Below are 9,777 nucleotides of genomic sequence, written 5' to 3' on the forward strand. Positions count from 1 at the left end.
CTTCTGAAGGAACTGAACCATTTAGTAGGCTGGGAGAGCACTGTTTATTTTAATCTTCTAGTGTTATTATTTGCATTGTTATATAATCCTTATACTCTGAATTTGAAAACAATGTGAATATCTTTGATAAAAATAGAAGCAGTTAATTTAAAGGACAGTAAAAACCAAGGTGAAGGGTCTTGTGCAAACCACAAGAAACACCTTTTTTTTTCTTTTCATCAACTCAGATATTAACTTTTTAGAATTTGTTTATTTTTTTTATTTTTTGGCATGTTTCAAATGCATAGACCTCTCCTAATTAAAAATAATGGCGTTATGTCTTTAGTCTCTAAGATTGGAGAAAGCAGATGGATTCCTTACATGGCAAAAGTAACCTAAATCCAACAAAAATGGCTCTACATTACTGTATTTTCTCCCCTGATTTTAAAACTTTTAGGTTTGCATTTATCTTTTAGTGTTTATAAAGTGCTTTTATAAATACCTTCATAATATAATCTGCTAGGCAAGTACAGTAATTCCTTGGTTTGTGAGAATAATTTGTTCTGGAAACAAACTACTTGCATTGCAAGGCATCACTCATTTACCACATTAAAATGTATTGGAAATATTTGCTCATCTTATATAACACTCAGAAATGATGTTACTCGAAATCCAAGGTTTTACTGTATAAGAGATCCGGTTGCAAGAGATTAAATGACATGTCTTGTTCATATTGTTCATGAGTGACAAGTAATAAGACCATATCTTTTTGACCCTTAGTCAAAAAGTCGAACAAAAATGCCTGCACAGTTTTATTTATAAATGCATAACATCATGCGGATTCTACCAGGAGCCTATAATTTCAGTAATATTGAAACTGGTCTCATATTGTGTTTCCTCTTCCTACAGAAAAATGTGAATAGCAACACATGTTCTCTACACTCCCATATTGTGCAAAGCATCCATTCTGATCACTAACAAGAAACATTCTTTCACATATTTAATTCTAATCCTGAAAAAACTGGCGGATTACATGCTCAAGGGCAAAACTGAGTCTGGTGCTGATCAGAAAGTTGCACGTGGTTTGTGTCCTAGTCCATCTGCATTTCAGTCCTCATCATGCAGAGAAAGGAAGGGGAGCAAAGCCTGAAGAAACAAGATAATGGACTTCTTTTTGATCCTTCAACCACAGTCAAAGCAAATATAAATGAGAAATGTATGAGATTTTTTTAAACTTCTCTCTTAATAAATTAAGTAGGTATGAATGAATACTGGAGTGTAAAAGTTAAAGAAGGTAAATTCAGATTAGTGTAATGCAATGAAAGAAAATGTCGGCTGATATGGATGTTCTTAGCTATCCCTCCCAAAGACATCACACTGCTGCTTTTGTAGATGATGGCATAATTTCTTCACTGTGATCTTAGTTCAGAAGATCCATTAATCAGCAATGTCACCTACATACAATGATAAAATTTGCCAGGACTCCATGCATAGTGACAACCTATATTTAAGTACCAATTTCAGAATAAATATCCTTCCCAGTTTTGGCAAATTCTAAATTTTCTCCAGCCTTGAGTTCTCTATGTTGTTGATGAATTCATTTGAAATTTTGGTAACTCATACTTACTCCAAATATAATGCTTCACTTAAGGTAAATTAAAGTTCTATGATAGTGAAAACGGAATGGATTATAAGGGATAGTCATGTTATTATTATTTTAAAATACTGTGTTTGAAACATACCCTTTAATCTGACTATTCTACTTCTAGAAATGTACTCTACAGAAAAAAACTCGGATAACACAGTATGGTTTATAGTAGTGAAAAATAAGAACCTCCCTATTCCATCTTCTCTTTTAGCAGAGACAGAGTCCATCCCTCACTGGGGATACTAAAAGTTTGATTGCTCTGTGTTACCAGAGAAATTTATCCACAGGGCAGTGGGAATGGAAGCCTCTACCTCCTCTTCATCAGTGCTTCCTTCACCTTGATATGGATGATTAAAACTGTTTATGTGATCAATCACCTGTCTTCACCATAATTATAAGGGTAAAATAGGTGACCGGGGTCCACAATGCTCTTGGATGATTTGGCTGAATATGGCTTTTTAAGATGCTCCTCAAATTTGTCTTTTATGATGTCATGTCTTTGTTGCCTGTGGTACAGCTTTTCCCAAATTTATCCCCAGACTTTCCCCCAAGATGGGCTTAACTAGGCTATGTGTGGGTTATGATTTATTTTACATACTTTATTTGTATACATGGGTTTATTTTCTCTTTTATTTAAGGTCTTTGGCAAGGGGAGGGGTCCTGGAAGTGGGGTCATATGTAAGGGGTCAACCTAGTTGCACCCATAATTCCTCTGGTCAAACTGCTTTTGGCTTTGTTGATGACAAATATAAACACTCTATTGTTCCCTCATCCTTATTTTGTCTTTTTAAAAATAATGTTGTGGTAACCTATAAAAGTTCCTCTGAATTCACTGATTCTGTTTCTTCTGACTTGCTGTGACACATTCCCCTTCCCCAATACAATGAATTCTTACTTTGATCTGTGCCTACTTATACTGTCTTTTTTTTTTTTTTTTTTTTTAAGCTGAGCCATCCTGCTACCTGTTGGCAGCTCAGCGGCTGCTCAGCTCGGGCTGGACCTGAACCGCTGTTGCTCAGAGCTCAAACTCCTGAGCGAGCTCTTAACCAACTGAGCCACTCGGCCGGCCCTCACTAAGTCTTGAATGACTGATTAATTTACTTATGGCCCAGCTGGTCTACGTAATTGTAACAAAATAAAATCTTATGTTTGAAAGATTAATGCCATATGAGAATATGTAAACTCATTTTTGAACATACAATAATTTGTGAATCAACATTGGGAAATGTAAGCTAAAGAGGAGGGATTGAGTCTTCTATAGAGAAGAGATAGTGTATAAAAGAGCCACAAAGAAATAAAGGAAATAGGATTATCTAGAAAATAGTCAGATGTTTCCTTGTTATTTTCTTCTACTTCAAGCACCGTAGTCCCTACCTATACTAATTACATGAATTTCTCTCCTCAAAATAATAGCCATTGTGAGTTTTAGAACTGCTGTCCCTGTTGGACTGCTTAGACTGGCTACCAATTCTGCGTACATGATGCTGGAAAGAAGGAAAATAATATTCTCCTTTGTACAGCAAGACAGTTATATCTAACAACTGACTAGCTCTTTTCTTTTTTGATACTGACATCTATTGGAAAACAAGAGAATATGTGAATGTTTGTTTTTTGAAATCAAATAAAAACTCAATTTAAAATCCCAATTTAAGTTAAAGATTAAGAGTGTATAACAGATTAACTATTTGAATGATGTCATTCTCTAATTGCCTGAAAACACATTTATATGAGTTTTCAATATCATGAACCTCTTTTAAAACCAGCAGTTATTATTATTGCAAATATAATTATATATCATTTAAAACTCATGCACTCTAAATAAAGTGCTCATGATTCAAACTAACAATTGAACATTCGATAGTGAAAGAAAACTGTACAATCTGACTTAACTTCAAGTGTCTTCTATCAGGCTCTCTGAATACTTTTCTTTCAATCATTATCAGTTGATTACATAAAGAAAAAGTAGTTTTCTGAAATACTTGAGTCAATTCTACTTGTAAATATTCTTTTAAAATAGTTTGGGAATGTTTTAATGAGGTTTTTCCAAATCTTTTTTTTTTCAATCTTTACTAAATTCATTGGGGCGACATTGTTTAGTAAAATTATATAGATTTCAGGTGTACATTTTAATAATACATTATCTATGTATTGCATTCTGTGCTTACTGCCCAGAGTCAGTTCTGCTTCCATCACCCTATTTCCCACTTAGGCAAAATATGCATGCCCAAGAAAGCATGCATGCCTACTATGTAACTACTACCTAAATATCTCTTGCAATCAGGTAGAATAGTAGGCACAAAGCCTACATGGAGTGTTTGCTGCCTATAGGAACTCTCAGCCATCTTCATAAAGGGACAGGACACACAGCTCCAAGGTAAGATTCTTGTTTCATAAAATAGCCTGTAAAGTGCACATTTTCTCTACATTGAGATATGTTGCAGACCTTACCAATTATGCCATTTTTATTTTATAATGAGCTCTTACCCAGTATAAGAAAATTAAGTATAGGGTGAAGAAAAGTATGTTTCTTAAAATTTAACTTCTCTCTTTTCTTGATTAAAAGTTAGACATTTAAAACTGTAAAAGCAATATGTGATTATTGTACAAATGCAAATAGTATATAGAGAGTAAAATGTGGTAATTCCTCTTTACCCTCCCATAATACCACTCCTCAGGTAGAAACTTTATTTTACTAAACTTTATGTATTTATATATCAATGGATGTGTATATAAAAAAGTTGTGGCACATGCATCTATTTATTTATGCACACATACATTTATGTATTTGGGGGGAAATATTAATTTTAGAAATTTAAGAGATACATAAAAGTACCAAAAATTTTTAAAAGGAAGTAACAATCCACCAAATGCTACTATTGAGTTACACTTGTCACCAATATTTTAAAAACATTTCAGACTTCTCGCATCTAATAAACACAGTATAAATAAGAAAGATCAAATGTGATTATACTCTTCATGTAATTTTAAAATTTTAAATGTGTTAATGAACATGAAATTCACAGAATTAAGATAAACTGAAATAAAGCCAAAGCTTTAAATAAATGCAGAGCTTTAAATAAATGTTTCTTTACTCTAAAAGATATTACTGTAATTCCTAAAGATAGATCCCACTTAAATGTAAAAGGGAAAAGAAATTACATTTTCAAGCTTATACAATATCTATTGGCTTTTTGCTAGGCAAAATAAAGAATTTTATAAAGTTAAACTTCTAACTCCCTTTTCATTACTTAGCCAATTTTTATTTATTTATTTATTTATTTTTTTAGCCATGCTGTTTTTACATGGTCATGGTTCTATAATCGTAAGTACTACAATATATATTCGTTTTACATTTATCTATTTGGTATTTCACTTATATATTTTTATTATGTTATATTCACATTTCTTTGCCCATTCTATTCATAGTTTTATTTTGAAACTCAGGGTGATTATCTATGGGCCAGATATATAGCTTAATTTCAACTTGTTTTACAGGGGATAAGTCATACTCATGAGTGTAAGAAATCAATATAGCTTTTAAAATTTTTGAGTCAAAACTATATGAAAGGCCAAGAGATGAAACATATATTCCATAAAAATGTATGACAATTTTCTCCCTTCATATAAAATGAGATATGCCATGTTTCTGTTGTTTGTTTTTGTTTTTTAAAAAATCCATACAGGGATATTCTTTGAATGAGCTCCTTTGCATGCATTTGGACTTTCTGGAGTGATACAAGAAACTGTATTCAATAGAACTAAGGTAAAAATATCAAATTCATTTAAAAAATACATATGAAAGGAGAAGCTATATAAAGAGTTGACCTCTTAAGCAGATGTAATGGGATACAATTATTTCAGAAGCCCTCATCTTTGATATTTTCCTCTCACCTAAGTTATTTGAGTCTGTTGGTTTGAGATATAAATCTTTTACTGGGTAGTGTTTGTTTCTGAGTGCAAAGGAGAGAAAGGCAACAGCGCACCATCCTCTTCCCCAGTCCATCACCTGTCTGTTCCTCTCCAGCTATCCTGGATTCTGGATAGGTACCATTCTTTTCTCCAGCCTGTGGGGGAGGCAAATGTCAGGTTTTCTTTAGGTCTTGATGTTTTAGTCAAGCCAGGCATGATCAATGAATCTCCCTCACTTTGCTGAGGCCTAAATATGATGATTGCAATCCCACTTCTGGCACTCTCTGTAGGACTAGAAGTAATGGAATAAGTATTGCCTTCAATCAGATCCCTGAGATGCTTCAGGAAGAAACTTGAATTGAAAAGGTTTAACCCATGCATCCCTATCCACTGACATTCACTTACTGAGATCCACTGGTTGGTATCTGAGGCATATCCACTGTGGACAGCTCCCTACCTCTGTCTGAAATGTTGGCAATTTTGTGCCGAAAGTGTAGCCATGGACACTTCTTTCTTCCTCATTCCTGAAGCTGAGATATATGTTACAATGAAGACTATAATTTAATTTAGGATTCTTTGGTTACAAACTATCAAATTTAATTATCAAATTTAATCTAGAGCATCTGTGCCTCCAAGTCTTACTGTGTGATGAATCGAACGCTCTGGTATATCTTTGTGTTGGAACCCAAATGAAGTGCAATTTTCACTGCTTTGTTGAGATGTAGTTATGAATTTGAGATTATCCCAGGCCCTCAATATTTATTCCATATGTGGCCTCTAATGCTTGGCCATAGAGATGATTACTTAGATATTTGGGTGTTCCTCCATCTCTGAGAAAGTCCATCTTGTCACAATTTCAGGAATTCTCTAAACTCAGCTCATGGCTGTGAGATGACACTTCCTATGAATGTCTCAATTTTCTTAATATGTATTTCAGTATGGATAATAGTTAAAGGGAGATAATTTAAATGTTAGTAAGAAGTTGGTTAAAAATAAAGAGACACACAGATAGTGGAATACTAGGAAGCAAATTAAATAATGCTGCAAATCTTTTCATTATTGACACAAAAAAACATTTAAAAAATTGCTTAATGAAAGAAAGTGGTGTTTAAATACATTATACATCACTAGAGAGGTAGAACAGAAAATAGTGCAGAAGAATTCCAAATAATTTATGTAGATATTTGCCCTCAAAAAGGTGGAACTTAAGTCCCCACAACTTACTGTAGTCTGTGCATAGTGACTTCCAAAGAGTACAGTATAAAAAGGGGACTTTACACTGAAAAATACTGCTTTAGCACGCGAACAAGGTCAACATCAACAGTGATAAATAATGCTGATAGTGTATACCTTTGATGTGATGTAATGAAAATGGTACTTTACCCCTGTGATCTTCCTACCAAAAATCATTACCCCAGTCTAACCATGAGAAAAAGATCAGTCAAACCAAATATAGTGACATGCTACCAAATACCTGACCAGTACTCTTCAAAACCATCAAGATCTTCAAAAACAAGGAAAGTCTCAGAAACTGCTACAGCCAAGAGGAGCCTGAGGAGACTTGCCAGCTGCAAAGAATGTGGTATTCTGGATGGGATCCTGGAACAGAGAGAGGACATTAGGTAAAATAACTAAGAAAATATGAATTCAGTATGGACTTTAGTTTAAAATAACATATCAAATTACAGAGAGCCGAGCTCCAGGGCCTTGTAAGGTAGCGGAGGAGGGCTGCAGCCAGTGGCCGAGCATTGTGGGGAGAACAAATAGGCTGCGCTAGCGGCGAGCAACCTCCAGGGGCCTCCCAAGTACCCGGGGAACCGGTGGTGGCGTGTGCGGGCAGCGGCGCGGGAGCAGCGCGGAGTGGCAGCCAGATCCCGCAGGGGGCATCATGGAGGGAGCTTCAGCAAGGACCTGGACCAATGGGTCCAACAGTAGAACCAGCGCAAGCAACACTCCGAGTCCCAGGTCAACAGCCTCTGCTGGAAGGCTAAGGAAATGCTGACAAAAGAATCCAAAGAACAAGAGGTTTGATGTCCAGCAGAAATGTGCTTGGGCAATTTCACGATTTCATGGAACTGTTCAGAATTGGTGACAAATCACCAGATACAAATTCCTTGTTTATGGGAGATTGTGTTGACAGAGGATGGTATTCAGTTGAAACAGCTACTCTGCTTGTAGCTCTTAAGGTGCGTTACCGTGACCGTGTCACCATTCTTCGAGGAAATCATGAGAGCAGATAGATCACACAGTATATGGTTTCTATGATGAGTGTTTAAGGAAATATGGAAATGCAAATGTATGGATATAATTTACAGGTCTTTCTGATTATCTTCCTCTCACTGCTTTGGTGGATGGGCAGATCTGTCTACATGGTGGCTTCTCACCCCCATAGATAACACTGGATCACATCAGAGCACTTGATCGCCTACAAGAAGTTCCCTGTGAGGGGCTAATGTGTGACTTGCTTTGGTCACATCCAGATGATCATGATGGTTGGGGTGTATCTCCTCGAGGAGCTGGTTACACCTTTGGGCAAGACATTTCCAAGACAGTTAATCATACCAATGTCCTCACATAGGTGGCTACAGCTCACCAGCTGGTCTTGGAGGGATTCAACTGGTGCCATGGCTGGAATGTAGGAACGATTTTCAGGGCTCCACTATATTGTAATTGTTGTGGTAACCAAGCTGCAATCATGGGACTTGATGTACTCTACAATACTCTTTCTTGCAGTTTGAGCCAGCACCTCGCAGAGGCCGGCCACCTGTTACTCGTCATCCCCCAGGCAACTTCCTGCAATGAAATTGTAAACTTGTACAGTATTGCCATGAACCATAGATTGACCTAATGGAAATGGGAAGAACAACAGTAACTCCAAAGTGTCAGAGAATAGTTAATACTCAAAGAACTTGTTTTCACACAGACCAAAAGATGTGCCGTATAACAACACAAAGCCAACACAAAGCCTCTTATCATCAACAGCAAGTGACGGCTTTAGAATGATCCAGTTCATTGCATGCGGAAGCAACATTGTTGGTCAAGAAACGAGTTTCTGGCACAGCGCTATTTACAGTTACTTTTGCTTCCTCTGAGACACTGCAGATAATAAGATGTAAACATTAACACCTCCTGAATCCAATTTAACGTCCATTTAGCTATAGTTTTACTCAGCATGACTGTAGATAAGGATAGCAGCAAACAATCATTGGAGCTTAATGAACATTTTTAAAAGTAAGTACCAAGGCCTCCCTTCTACTTGTGAGTTTTGAAATCAATTGTTCCATTTATTTTCAGGGATACCGCTTAATTTAATTGCATGGTTTGTCTGCACTCAGTTTATTTCCCTTCTCAAATCTCAGCCTCATGTTGTTCTTTGTTATTATCAGACCCTGGGGAGTTGTTTTGAACAGAACTGCTTTTCTCCCCCTCCTGTAAGATGATGTTACTACACAAGGGCACTGCAGTGTTTTTTCGTAAGAAACCTGTGAACAATACATAAATAAATAACATACCAATATTGGTTTATTAATTGTGATAAACATACCATACTAATATAGTAACTGGGTATGAAGTATACAGGAAAACTGTACTTTTCAGTACTGCTTTTCTGTAAATCTGAAACTATTTAAAAATTTCAAAATGTTAAAAAATAAAAATAAACATGGGTAGTATGTCTCTGTGAATTGGGAATTGTGTGTGTGTGTGTGTGTGTGTGTGTGTGTGTGTGTTTGTGTATGCCTACTGAGACATCTGGAATGACATTATAATATGCTAACCTTGGTAGTCCCTTGAGTTTTTTTCTTTTTATTTATCTGTATTTTTCTATATTAATCATATGTTATTTGTACAATGAAGAAAATAAACCAATGTAAAATCGCCCTCCTGTCCACTTTAAGTTGCTTATTTATTTATAAGCTTCAGAATCGTACACAATACAGAAATGTGTTTTCTCACAAAACAAGAGATAGAGCAGTAAGGTGGATTCTCTTCGTGCATGAGTCAGAACACTGGGACCATTTCTCTCTGTGGGCTCTGTCCTCAGCATGCCAGCTTTGTTCTCAGCCTTGTTTCCCTCAGGGCAACAACGTAGATGCCAGCATTAATTACATGGCAGCCTCCTTTCTTATTTATATCCAGTGGAAGAAGAAGAATATCTCCTTTAATCTTGGAAAAAAAGATTTGTGTCAAGTCAAGTCATTGTGCCCACCCCCAACTGGTAATGTTTGCCATCCCATATTATG

General features: G+C 36.0%; 1 pseudogene; it reads left to right on the top strand.

Annotated features, from left to right (window-relative positions):
* Window positions 1–6,474: 6,474 nt before the first annotated feature.
* Window positions 6,475–8,338, top strand: LOC109391921 (serine/threonine-protein phosphatase 2A catalytic subunit alpha isoform pseudogene; annotated as a pseudogene).
* The last annotated feature ends 1,439 nt before the right edge of the window (window positions 8,339–9,777 follow it).

The sequence above is a fragment of the Hipposideros armiger genome, unplaced genomic scaffold (assembly GCF_001890085.2).
Source record: "Hipposideros armiger isolate ML-2016 unplaced genomic scaffold, ASM189008v1 scaffold_305, whole genome shotgun sequence".
Taxonomy (NCBI): Eukaryota; Metazoa; Chordata; class Mammalia; order Chiroptera; family Hipposideridae; genus Hipposideros; species Hipposideros armiger.